At 52.0% G+C, this 13,215-nt stretch overlaps 1 protein-coding gene across 9 annotated transcripts in view; it reads right to left on the reverse strand.

Annotated features, from left to right (window-relative positions):
- TMEM51 (transmembrane protein 51) overlaps nt 1–13,215 on the reverse strand; it is a 55,815-nt gene that overhangs the window by 3,997 nt on the left and 38,603 nt on the right. For 3 of the 9 annotated variants that reach the window (XM_072828257.1, XM_072828260.1, XM_072828256.1), the window contains exon 2: nt 3,633–3,707. The gene's annotated coding sequence lies outside the window, so the exon portion shown is untranslated. Of the gene's footprint in view, nt 1–3,061; nt 3,136–3,632; nt 3,708–3,880; nt 3,929–12,719; nt 12,797–13,215 lie in introns of those variants that run through there. The other 6 variants (XM_072828265.1, XM_072828262.1, XM_072828263.1 and 3 more) reach the window with 5 other exon arrangements.

Genomic DNA, 13,215 nt, shown 5'->3' on the forward strand with positions numbered 1-13,215 from the left:
GCGCCGGCTCCTCCGGGAGCCCGTGGCCCGACGTCAGACCCGCCTACCCCACCCGAAAAGGAAAAGCCAGACCTTTCCATGCAGGAGGCCAGAAAGGTCGGGTCCTGAAAACATTTTGTGGAATTTAGGGAAGTGCAGTAAAGTCCAGCTCGGAGCGAAGGACGACGGGGCCCACATCGCCAGGGAGACGGGCATCAGCGGTGATCCGTCCCACTCCGCATGGCCTGCGGGCTGCTCCCCACCCTCTGCGGCTCCCCGGTTCCCGCGGTGGGAAATCCGGTCCCCTACAGTCACACCTGTGACTGCCCCTCGGCCTCCATCTCTCACCTCGCCCTTCCAGCACTTCTGCAGTTCTCTGGTCCCTCCCCCCGACCCCAAGCCACACTCTCAGCCGCCCCTTCCGTGGGTTCCCACAGGCCCCCAGTGACGACTGTGGCCAGTCTCTCTCTTCCCGTGACACATCTCCTCCATCCCTGTGCCGGGATACAGCAGGGCTCCAAACACATCTGCAGCATCAGATGCAGGATAGACCAGAATAGGGCTCGCCTCCCTTCAGCTACACAGAGTTTTGCTTTTCTTAAAGGGGCAAAATCATGGCTATTCCTCACCTTAGCTGCTGGCCAAGAAACTCTTCCCATGAAGCAGCTCAGAGACCTTGTGCTAAAGGGAGCAGCCCACGGTCCTGGGATTCCACGGCCATCTGTTGGCCGGGAGAGTGGGCCAGAGAAGCAGGTCACCTGAAGGTTGAGCTCAGAATACTTTCAGGGGCCAGGAGGACCAGCGAGCAGCACCCTTCCTGGCCGACTGCTCCTCAATACATTATTCCCAGGACAGCGACCTTTGCAGAACAGTAGAGCCTGACAGATGTTTGGATGGGCAAGGTCCTATTTTCAATTCTGCATTCTTTCCGATCTTTCCAGAAGGACGGCTAACCAGGCCACTTGAAATCTAATACTGCAGAGATATTTTCTCATCAAACAACGGGCTCGATCTGAATGTGGCCACTTTGTTAAAAAAAATATTCTAAAAATATTTGGGATAATATCCTTCATTGGCTTGAGGTCTGTTCCTTCTTTTTTTCATTCAACAAATATTTCCTGCGCATCTGCTAAGCAGCGTTGGGCAATGGATGGGCCACCAGTGAGCAAATTAAGGGTTAGTGGTGCCTCCAGGCCAGCAGGAAAAAGTCTACAAGGAATAATAAGAGAGTGGGAAGAAAGTCTAGAAACGAATTTGGTAGGTGGGTGTCCTAACTCAGGCTGGAGGGCGTATGGAAAGTCGGTGTGAGAGAGAGGTCGCATTTCATATAATAGGGTCTGCACCCTGACTGTGCTGTGCTGGGTGCATTTGTGCCTATGCACATATGCGTGCATCCTGGTGTGGGGACGTGTATGTGTAAGCACGCAGGGCACTGCCCAGGGGTCCCATCCCGCTGCAGACAGTTGCACTGGGTCAGCTGAAAAGCCCACCATACACACAAGGGTATTTGTTTCTCAAATATCACTCACAGCCAGCAAGGGAAAGGACAAGGGGTTTAACAGTTCTGCCAAATGGATCTGAGACCAGGCCAGAGGAGGGGAAGGGCTCACTGGTGCAGAGGTGCATCTCGAGGCTGGTGTGGGAAGCACGGGATGAGAAAGCCCATCACTGACCACCTGCTAGGGGCCCAACAGGTAGGCCTTGTCCCTAGGCTGCCAGTTTTCTAGACCACTGATCGGTGCCCCTTTTACCTTCCACCTTGCTCTCTGGACTCAAGCTTTGCCTTACCCTTCACATGAGTAAAACAGGCCCCTGGTAAGAGTCACTGACAGATGAAAATGTCAGGATTCAGACATTTGGGCCTGTTAAATTGTCAGTGATTGAAAACAGGCAATAATAGCCGGTGTGAGTAATGGTGTTGGGATAAGCAATTCTATAACAATTTTTCCAGATGGCAAATTTTGGCATTTATGGATCAAAAGTTACAAAAATGCTTATACCCTTGGGCTCTATAATTCTGACTTCTAAGAATTATGTACCAGGCAAGGATATTCATTGTAGCTTTATAGTAGCAAGAAACTAGAAAGTATTTAAAAAGCCAATAATCTGTATCTGGTTAAATAAAATACAGTACCTGTGCTTGTTCAATTATAGTTTCAAGCCAGCTAATGATGCATTTTAAATTCAAACAAGGTTAAGAAAAACAACAACCCAGTATGTTCAGTGTGATTCTAATTTTTTAAAAAAAAATTCTATACACAGATCTAGATACGTGAATATATAGGAAGACTGGATGATCCTCCTTATGTCAAAATAAACAAGAGACAAAAGATTTCCATCTGGCAAACATGTATGTAAAAATCTCAGACAAATGGCACATTCCAAATTTAGCATGATTGCTTCTGAGAATAGAGAGTGCTTGGGAAGTGTACCTGTTACTCTATTTCTGTTTCTTGAACTAGTTTTAATCAGAACGTATTGGCCCAAGGCAACATAGCTTGGTGGTTCAACATCAACGTTGGAACCAGGCTCCCTGGGCTCAGATCTTCACTCTGAATTTTCCCAGCTGTGTGCCCTTGGGGAAGTTACTTAACCTCTCTGTGCTTCAGCTTCCACAACTATAAAATGGAGATAAAAGCTTTCTAAGTATTCACCTCATAGGAGAGTTATGATAAGTGTAAATGTGCATAAAGCACCTACAATGATATGTGACTAAGCACATAGAAAGTTCTTATATAAAAAAAAAAAAAAAAAGAAAGTTCTTATAGAAAAGTCTGTTGTTTAATAGTATTTAAAGCTTGCATTCCCAAAGGGGCGAGACAACCTTTAATGGGGGCAAAAATTCGTTCTTGGGGGTGGTGTAAAATAGTCTTAGATATTACAATGGTTTGTGGCCCGCTGCAATACATAAACAGACACAGAGCCTATCTGCAGCATTAAAATTTCATGGGGTGGGGGGTGAAGTAGGCGCATAATAAAAACAATATCTAAAAAGACTCTTTGTGGGACAACATTGGAGAAAAAAGGTTGGGAAACACTATTTAGTGTATATTAAATTTCAAAACTCTCAAATTATGCATACCGTGGTGTTTTCAGTTGTCTTCTGTGCGGTGCGGTTAGAATGATTTTTATTTTCTCTTGCTGGGAGAGTAACAACTGGAAACACAGAAACATGTATGTGTTGCTTTTAGAATCAAAAAATGAAATAAAAGTTTTTGTGTTTTGGGTTCGTGGCAGGGTTGGGCGTCCAATGGTCGCTTAAAATTGCCCATCAATTCCGCCCTCCCTCTGGAGGAGACCAGGAGCCTGGTGGGTTCACCAGGCGTGTGGAACCCAGCTCCCGAGCTACAGCTGGTGGCTATTTATCTTGTTTCTGGCTTGTTGACCCATGTTATATTTAGTAAGGTGTTCTTTCCCTTTCAAAAATATGGAAAGAAGCTAATTTTGTGCTTAGAGGATTTGGACCACATACTTTCCAACACATCCCTAAAAGAGAGCAGCCTTGGCGGGCAGACTGGGGTCCCAGCTCAGCCAGACTCACCTCTGGCTGGACCCGTCATGGCTCATGTTCCAGTCGGGCCCAAGGAATAAGTGAGGGATCCTATACCTGGGTTTTCATGTAAAGTGGTTAACCAGTTAGGAGAAGCACCTACCTGTTGTTACCTGGGGGCACTTGGGGCAGGCCTGAAAACAACTCTTCATGTTACAGTCTTGAGTTAAGGATCCCTCTGCAAAAAACCAGAAACACAGTTTTCTCAGTTAGCTGTGAGCATTTCAATTTGGGGTGCTCATAGGGAAGGAATGTGTTTTCTCTGTTTTTCTTGGTGGAGGTGGACGGCATCGGGTTGGGGTTGGGGCACATGTAAGGGAAGTTGTGCCCGAAGAAGCCAAGATGCTGTACCAAAAAAGTCGGGCCGCAGAAGGATGACAGTCTGATAGCTGCATTCACCAGATCCTTCTGAGATTTTATCCATCTTCTACAAGTGCTCCGGAGGCTAAAAGGAGAGGAAACACTCCCCTAAGTCATTTTATGAGGAATGTAGAACCTTGATACCAAAACCAAACAAGGACAAGGCAAGAAAGAAAATGACAGGCCAATCTGATCTGTCTGCACACAAACAAAAATCCTCAAGAAAATATAAGCAAATGGAATCCCAATGTGAGACAGGGATCCATCAAAATCCTAGAGGAGAACACAGGCAGCCACCTCTTGCCACTTCTTGTAGCAGCAACTTCTTGCTAGACACGCCTCCAAAGGCAAAGGAAATAAAGGCAAAAGTGAACTATTGGGACTTCATCAAGATAAAAAGCTTTTGCACAGCGAAGGAAACAGCAAAATTAAACAACCCACAGAATGGGAGGAGATATTTGCAGACATCTTATCAGGTAAAGGCCTAGAATCCAAAATCTATAAATAACTTATCAAACTCAACACCCAAAGAACAAATAATCCAATCAAGATAGGGAAAGAAGACATGAACAGACTTTTCTGCAAAGGAGACGTGAAAAATGGCCAACAGACACATGAAAGAATGCTCCACATCACTCGGCACCAGGAAAATACGAGCGAAAACCACAGTGAGATCCCACCTCACACCAGTGAGAAGGGCTAAAATGAACAAGTCAGGAAACAACAGATGTGGCGAGGATGCGGAGAAAGGGGAAGCCTCGTGCACCGTGGGTGGGAATGCAAGCTGGTGCAGCCACTCTGGCAACTGTGTAGAGGTTCCTCAAAAAGTTAAAAATAGAGCCACCCTACAACCCAGCAACTGCACTACTGGGATTTACCCCAAAGGATACAAATGTCGTGATCTGAAGGGGCACCTGCACCCCAGTGTTCACAGCAGCAATGTCCACAATAGCCGAACTATGGAAAGGGCCCACATGTCCGTCGTGAGATGAATGGATAAAGAAGGTGTGATTTATACATACCATGGAATATGACTCAGCCATTAAAAAATGAAATCTTACCATTTGGAATGACATGGATGGAACCAGAGGGTATTATGCTAAGGGAAGTAAATCGATCAGAGAAAGATAATTATCATACGATCTCACTCGTGGAATTTAAGAAACAAAACAGAGGAGCATAGGAGAAGGGAGGGGAAAAGAGAACAAGATGAAATCAGAGAGGGAGACAAACCGTAAGAGACTCTTAATCACAGGAGACAAAGTGAGGGTCGCTGGAGGGGACGGGGGTTGGGGGGATGGGGGACGGGCATGAAAGAGGGCATGTGATGTGATGAGCACTCGGTGTTCTATGCAACTGATGTATCACCGAACTCTATCTCTGAAGCTAAGAATACACTATATGTTAATTGAATGTAAATAAATAAATTTAAAGTAAATTTAAAAAGATGACTACATAATACATCACAATCATGTTGGTTGGGTTTATTCCAAGAATGTAGGATTGGTTCACCATTAGAAAATCAAATAAAAAATAAAAATAAAATTAGAAAAATAAAATAAAATAAAAAGAAAATCAATAAGGCCATACAGAACCAGGAGAAAGGATAAGCCATGACAGGGTTATCCAGGGGCATACCACATAGCCACGTGTACCCTGAACATGGGTCCCCCATAGCTACGTGCGCCAGCGCGGCCCACTCTGACGAACGTGATGCTGAGCAGAAAAGCACACGTAGCACATTTCCATTTACCCGAAGCTCCCAGCCAGGTAACACCGAACGACATGTGGGTGTTTATTCAACACATTAGTCCTTAAACTGCACAGATATCTTATAGACACTGTCTTCATTGGCTGAATTACTTTGTAACAGGAATTTCCAACACCCGTCAACATCTTTCCACCACTCTTGGCATAAATTCCAAATTCTTTTGCTGTGGCCTCCAGTCCCACCAGATTGGCCTGGCTCCTGCCTCTCTCATACCTTCTCTCTTGGCTCACCAACTCTCGGTGGCTTCTGTTCTGTTTCTCCCCCACACCAAGCACTTTCTGCCACAGGGCCTTTGTACTTGCTGTTCCCAATGCCCGAAACTCTCTTCCATCTGTCTCTTTGGTCTGGCTAGTTCTTTACTACTTCTGTTTCTCAGTTCAAACGCCGCCCCCTCAATGAGGATTTCCTTAACCACTCTATATAGGGTGCCCCTCCCTCACCCGCTATCCTTACACCCCAGGCCTGGTGTCTTCCCATGGCTGGATGACATTACCTTACAATCTGTAATAGTCTTGTTTTGCTTTCCTGTTTGCTCCCATTGGAGTTTAAACTCCCTGAATGAAAGTTCTTGTTAGGGAACCTAGCAGGTGCTTAGTGACTATTGGTAGAATGAATATCTGGCAAGGTAAAAAGTTTGACCCGTGTCCCATATCGAGTTGGGGAAATTCCTAGCCACGGTTGGCCCCGAGGGAGAGAGGATGGGTTGGAGCAACTTTCCGGAGTATCCGTAACGCAAACCATTTGCCAGCAAGGTGGGAGAGGCGCCCAGGTTAAACGTGATTGTGACCGAGAGGCGACTCTACCAACATTCCCCGGTGGAGTCTGAGCCTTCAGGGTTCCCTGGCGTTCCTAGGCAGAGGTCGGCAGGGGTGAGAGCCCCCAAACTGCCCCCTTCTGGGCAGCAGCTCTCCTCCCCCCCACCTGCACCCTTGGCTGACCAGAGCCAGCAGGGATTTCTGGGGTGGGGGTGGACGGTCACAGCCCTGGACACGAGAGCCCTCCACCTGGCTGAGACCCCAGCGCGCCCATCCTGCACCCGCCTTGGAGTCTCTGTGGATCTAATACAGAGACAATGCTTTGAATAAAATTGAACAAAAGAAAGAAAGAAAACAACCAAACGGGGCTGTCGGAGCTGAGGCAGAGCAAAGGGTCCCAAGTGATGGCAAAGGCTTCCCGTGCCCCGTCCCCGCTGAATCCCAGAAATTCTATGAGGATTTAGGAACCAGGACCCCGTGTGGCCACCGAGCCCGTCACCCGGCCCAGGGAAGGAGCAGTCCCAGGGGCGCCCGGCCCTGCTGCCTGGCCCGGGAGGGACCTCGGCGGTCGGAGGTGCCTGGCCGCATGACGGGTCCCCAGCACAAAGGAGCTCCTTGACCATTCTCCCTGCACCCCAGCCGCTTCCTGCCAAGAGGCATAATTGGGCACCGGGCATCCCATAAAAGGGATCCCCAGCTGCATTCCCAGGGAACCAGGCCACATGCCCATCACAAAGGAAGAACTCAGTGGGGCCCAGGCCCCAGTCACTCTGGTCACTAAGTTCCGGTCCCATGCAGGGGGAGAAAGGCTCTGGGTGCCACCACTGCTGCCGTCCCAGTCCTGCCCGGGAGTTTCAGGCCACCTTCCCACCAACCAAGGTCAAAGGTGTCAGGTTCCCATTCTCTTAGAACGCGTTCTTGTGGACTGAGCATTCAGGAAAAACGAAGATCAATGTGCAAATGAGTCATAAAGGCAGAGGGGAGGGAAGAGGGCTGCTGGGCTAGAGAGAGTGGACGGGGGTAGAGGACAAGAAGGGATGCTCAGGAATCTGCTAGGCAGGGCAGTCGCTATGGGAAGGGTCAGGCAAGCACCAGCTGCAGCCGCCCCTCAGGAATGATTAGCCCCGCCACCCGTGAGCCTCGAGAGGTTACGCCACCTGCCCTCGGGGACACAGCTCCGAGCAGCAGGCGAGGTGCCCCATCAAATCCAGCTGGCTTTGCAGTGCACCTCCTCCCCTCGCCCCCACCACTCCCTGGGCAGGGCGGCCAGGCCGCGGTGAGCGCCGTACTTTATCCTCGGAGGTATGTCATCATGAAAGCACCGGGGGAACAGGTGTGCCTTTCTTCCAAATGGCTTTTTAAAAAGGATTTTATTTATTTATTCATGAGAGACACAGAGAGAGAGGCAGAGACACAGGCAGAGGGACAAGCAGGCTCCCTGCGGGGAAGCCTGATGGGGGACTCGATCCCAGAACCCCAGGTTCACGACCAGAGCCAAAGGCAGATGCTCAACCGCTGAGCCACCTAGGCGCCCCCTAAAATGGCTTTGTAGAGAACTTGAGTCCAGCAATTCCTGGATTGGATGCGGACTCTGTGCCAGGCCCTGTGTTGGGCTCCTTCACGTGGTTGTGTGAATGCACAATCACTTGATAGCTACGATTTCTGTTTTACAGAGAAGGCCTCTGGGGCTCAGAGAGGTAAGGTAACATGTCCTAAGTTCCACAGCTGGTGCAAGGCAGGGATAAGGTGTGTCTGATTCTAAGACCCATGCGTTTAACCACCAGGCGGTATTGCTAAAATGGGGCTTAACAGGAGGCTACAGAAAGAGCAACAGATTAGCTTTGAAGGAGGTGGGGGAAGGAAGATAAAGCAGTTTGGGGCGGCTGGGGGCTCAGTTGGTTAAGCGTCTGCCTTTGGCTCAGGTCATGCTTCCAGGGTCCTGGGATCGAGCCCCGAGTTGGGCTCCCTGCTCAGCGGGAAGCCTGCTTCTCCCTCTGCCTCAGCTCCTCCCCCCCCCAGCCCCCTGTTTATGTTCTCTCTCTTTCGTGCTCCCTGTCTTGCTCTCAAATAAATAAATAAAATCTTAAAAAAGAAAAAAAGCAGCAGCTTTGCAAAGCCTTGAGGTGTATATAAATCTACGTTGGATGGAGTCTGGGGGTGGGAGGCGAGGAAGGAGATCTGTGGGACGGGTCCATCCTGAGACACTGCACAGAGCTGGGAGACAGGACGGTTCCCGGGAGCCCACTACTTGTTGCGGAGAAAAGAAAGGCAGCCTCCCCCTTCCCTGCAGATGTCCATAAATTTTCTAAGACCTGGCATTTCCAGGCTCCTTGCTAATTCATTTAAATGTTGGTGACATTAAGGAAGTCCAGTTCATTCTGAAGACTCCAGGAGCCAGGAACAGAGGAGGCGAGTTAACAAGCCAGGTATCTAGGCTCCTGGCGCCTGACGCAGTGTCTTTCTCTAAGCAAGTGGCTGGCGTGTGACCCGATTTACGAGGCTGGCACTGGGGAACCAGTCTCAAGGGCTCCAGCCACATTCCATATTTCTTGGGAAATATGACATCACTGCGTGTTCCCCTGCCAGGACAGAGTCTGGTGCCCATATGAGATGCAGGGCAGCAACCAGAGCTCCTGTCACCATCAACTCAAAGTGAGTCTGACATCTTGATCCCTCTCCGGGCTCCGGGGATGGGCCACCAGTGGCCTCCCACGCTGAGAAGCCGGGCTGAGCAGAGGCACCACCACCCCACCTGGCCCCAGCATGCAGCCGGCAACAGGTAGATCTGCTGGCATTTCCTGGACACCAGTGTGTGTGCCGGGCTCACACTCCGCGCTTGCATGGGTTGGCTCATTTATTCCACCCAAGCATCACATGAAGGCGGTGCTCTTATCCCCACTTCCGTCCACAGTATCACCGAATACACGAGGCCCAGAGAGGTTGAGAAACTTGCCCCAGGTCTCACCCACAGTGTGTAAGTGGGAGCACCTGTGCAGGGTCTTCTCGTTCAGACCTCCCTCATCCACGAGGCAGTAGGGGAAACCAGCCGTTCAGCCAAAATCACCAAGGCAGGGCAGTGGCACCTGTTATGCCCTCTCCACCCACCCCTGCTCTGAAGCTGGTGAGATGTCACAGCCCCGGACAGGGAGCGTATGCAACTTGGCTGCTCGGGTCCGTGCGCTGGCTGCTGCCCAGGCTTGTGTGAACCTGGGCACTTTGTGCACAAAGCCTGTGTCCTTGTGCAGAAGGTCAATTTGGACATTGACCTGATTCATTTGTTCCTCCTCCCCAGGAGGCATTTTGCAGCAACAAGGAGAGGCGGGCAGAGGGGAGAGCTCATATGAGGGAGCTGAGATGTGTTTGTGAGTATCGACTCCTCCTGGCACACGGTGGGGTCCCCAGGGTGGGCTCTGGGCCAGCGGCTGTGCTCCCGTCTCAGCCCAGCTACTTCACACTGGCCTAGAGTCCACCTCTCACCTCCGTCCGCTTCCACTGTTCGGGGAGCTGGACTCCGATGACCTCATGGGTTGTTATGCATTATGGGCTCAAAGTTTGGGGGTTCGGGTATGTAGGGATTCACTCAATGAAACATTAACAGAGTATCTGTCATGTGCCGGGGCCTGCTGTGAGTGCCGGGGAGAGAGGAATGGCCAAAATGGACAACCACCTGTTGGGAGAAAACTATAGAACGCTGGGTGGGGCGGACGAGCTGGGAGTGATGATGCTGCCCCCGGCCGGGTGGTAGGGAGCACCGGGGTGGGGACTCTAAGTGTGCTGCTCAGGGAGCACAGTCACTGAGAAGGGGATACTTGAGCAGGGGTTTGAAGGAGGCCCGGGAGGGAACCCCGAGGGTATTTGGGCGAAGGACCTTCCAGGCACAGGGAACCGCAGAGCCAAGGTCCTGAGGCAGGAGCCTGCCCGGCTGTTTCTAGGGCCAGCGGAGCTGGAAAAATCAATGCGGGGCTGCACCGAGACCAGAGTAACGCTCCTGATGGGCTAGCTGGCCCCGAGCAGGGGGGCGAGGGAGAGGCTGATTCAAGGCCCTTGAAATTGGGCACAGAGAGGAATTGGGTTCAGCTGGGGGCTGTTTGCCATCACTCCGTGTTTTTCAGAATTTGAGAGAGGGCGTGAGGGAGGCTAAGCAATGACCCCACCCCCCCACCTACAGACACACCAATATCCAGATCCTAATCCCTGGAATTTGTGACTGTTAACTTGATAGGGCGAAAGGGACTTTTCAGATGTGATTAAGTTAAGGATCCTGAGATGGGGAGATTAGCCGGGATTATCCAGGTGAGTCCAATTTAATTACAAGTGTCCTCAGAAGAGGGAGGCAAGAAAGGTCAGAGGAGGAAGCAGGAGCTGTAAGGGCAGAAGCCAGGGGCTGCGGCGGCGGGGAAGGGCCGTGAGCCACGGGGTGCAGCCGTCTGGGCCCCAGAGGCGGGTGAGGAGGGGACTTTGCCCCTCAGCCTCCAGAAGGAACGAGCCCCGCAAACAACCTGACCGCGGGCTCCTGCCTTAGGAACTGCAAGAGAGTAAGCGGCCACCACGTCGGGGCTCCTTTGTCGCAGCAGCCACAGGCGGGCTGCACGCCTTCCCCGGGGCCTGCGGGCACGCGGACCTCCGCTCGCCCGCCCCACAGCTCCCCTCCCCGGGCCGGTTCCCTGATCCTGCTAGAATGGATCCCGGGGTGAATTCGCCGCTTCCTCGGTGCCGGCCCTCCTGCACCCGGTTTACATTTTAACCCGAGGTTTCTCCGGAGGCAAGCCTGCACTTGTTCCAAGTCGGCTGGGGTCAGACTGGAACAAAGGGGTGCATTCTCACCCTCTCCTGGTGGCTCTAAGCCCTCGGCACAGAGCTAGGCAGACGGCTGTTCTGGGGTCGTTCCCTGGGGGGTTCCTAACCACGACCGGAGGTGTGCAGGGAAGTGGGGGATCCCCTGCGGCCCGACAGAGCCCTCCCCGCTCCCAGGCCTTCGTCGGGGCTGCCCTTGACTGTGGAGGGGAGGACACAGTCCCAGCGCGGTTATCCTGCCCATATCTGGACATTTTCTTTTTTAGCCACAGTGATGCGGCTTCCACAGAAGTGGTTCCCAAACCTTCTGCCAAGCGTCCTCCTGGAATCCGCTCAAGCTTGCCCATTCCTCTCCCTGCCCCCTCTTCCCTGGCTACCTGTGGCTCCGCGTGAAGCTCCTGCCTTCTCGAGCCCTCGTCTCCTCCTGCTTCTGGTTTTCAGAAAGTCACTTCTCTGAAAGACACCCCCAATTCCTTTCCCATCTGTCATGTTCTGGGATCGTGGCAACAACAGTGGACAGTCTCCTGAGCGTTAACCAAGCGCTGGGCACTGTGCTGGCTGCTTTCATGCATTTTTATGATTGCTATTAATGGTATTTTTTAAAAAGATTTTATTTATTCATGAGAGAGAGAGAGAGACACACACAGGCAGAGGGAGAAGCAGGCTCCCTGCAGGAAGCCCGATGTGGGACTCGATCCCAGGACCCCAGGGTCATGGCCTGAGCCAAAGGCAGATGCTCAATTACTGAGCCACCGAGGCATTCCGGTTATTAATGGTATTTAGATAATTTAGTCTATCTTATTTATTTTATGTAAATATCAAAGACTTATTTCTATGATTTATTTAATATATTTTATTTAATTTTAAAGATTTTATTTGAGAGGGACAGAGACAGCAGAGCAAGAGAAGGAGCATGAGCTGGGGGGAGTGGCAGAGGGAGAGGAAGAAGCAGGCTCCCCGCTGAGCAGGGAGCCCAACGTGGGGCTCCATCCGGGGACCCTGGGGTCATGACATGAGCCAAAGGCAGAGGCTTCAGGGACTGAAGCCACCCAGGCGCCCCAATATGCTTATTTTTTAAATGTATTATTTACTAACACAGTTAACATGCCCAAGACCCCTGATGAGAAAGTTTCTAGAGTCATCCCCACTTCACAGATGAGGAAACAGATGTTCAGAGAAGTTAAGGCACCTGCTCGAAGTCACCCAGCGAACGGCACAGCAGAGAGTCGTGCTGGCTATGTCTGAGCGCAGACCTAGTGTGTTCCAGCACCCCACATGCAGCGCCCCGCACCCTGCGGGGAGACCCCTGCCCATACCCCGCACCCCGGCGGAAGGCCCCCTGTCTGCACCCTGCACCCCTGCGGGGAACCCCCTCCTGGCACCCACACCCCCCACGGGGATCCCCCTCCCGGCACCCGCACCCCCACGGGGATCCCCCTCCTGGCACCCGCAACCCCCCAGAAAGCCCCCTCCCGGCACCCCAGGTGCCTCCAGCCCCTCCTAGGCTGACCTCAGGCTCTGGGGCCAGGTGGTAGTTTCCCTCCGCGTTATTTCCCCTCCTTAATAAACCAACTTTCCCGCGTGAGTCACCGGGCCCCCTGCAACCCCGATAGTCATCAGGACATAGTGTAAATAATTGACGCTGGGATGTTTAATCATAAAGCTGGAGTGGAGGTTAGGGCGGGGCGGGCAGGACACAGGGACAGACAGACTGGCAGCCCATGGAGGAGCTTGTTGGCGGCAGCACCTCCTCCACTTGGGACCCGAGGGGAGGACTGGGTGCCGTCCGCAGCCCGAGCTCCCCAGCCTCCTCTCTGTGTGACTCCCAGTGGCTGGGAACAAAGTGCTACTGTAACGCCCCCCGCCAGCAGCGCACGGAGGGCCGGGCACAGCCCTGCATGGTGGGTGCGCCCGTCTGTCCGGTGGCACTTAGGGCAGTGTCCACTCCACCGCATGGGGTTGAGGAGGGACGCGTTGAGGCCTGGGTGACATCTGGATTCTATACT

Source organism: Canis lupus, chromosome 5, assembly GCF_048164855.1.
Source record: "Canis lupus baileyi chromosome 5, mCanLup2.hap1, whole genome shotgun sequence".
Lineage (NCBI taxonomy): Eukaryota > Metazoa > Chordata > Mammalia > Carnivora > Canidae > Canis > Canis lupus.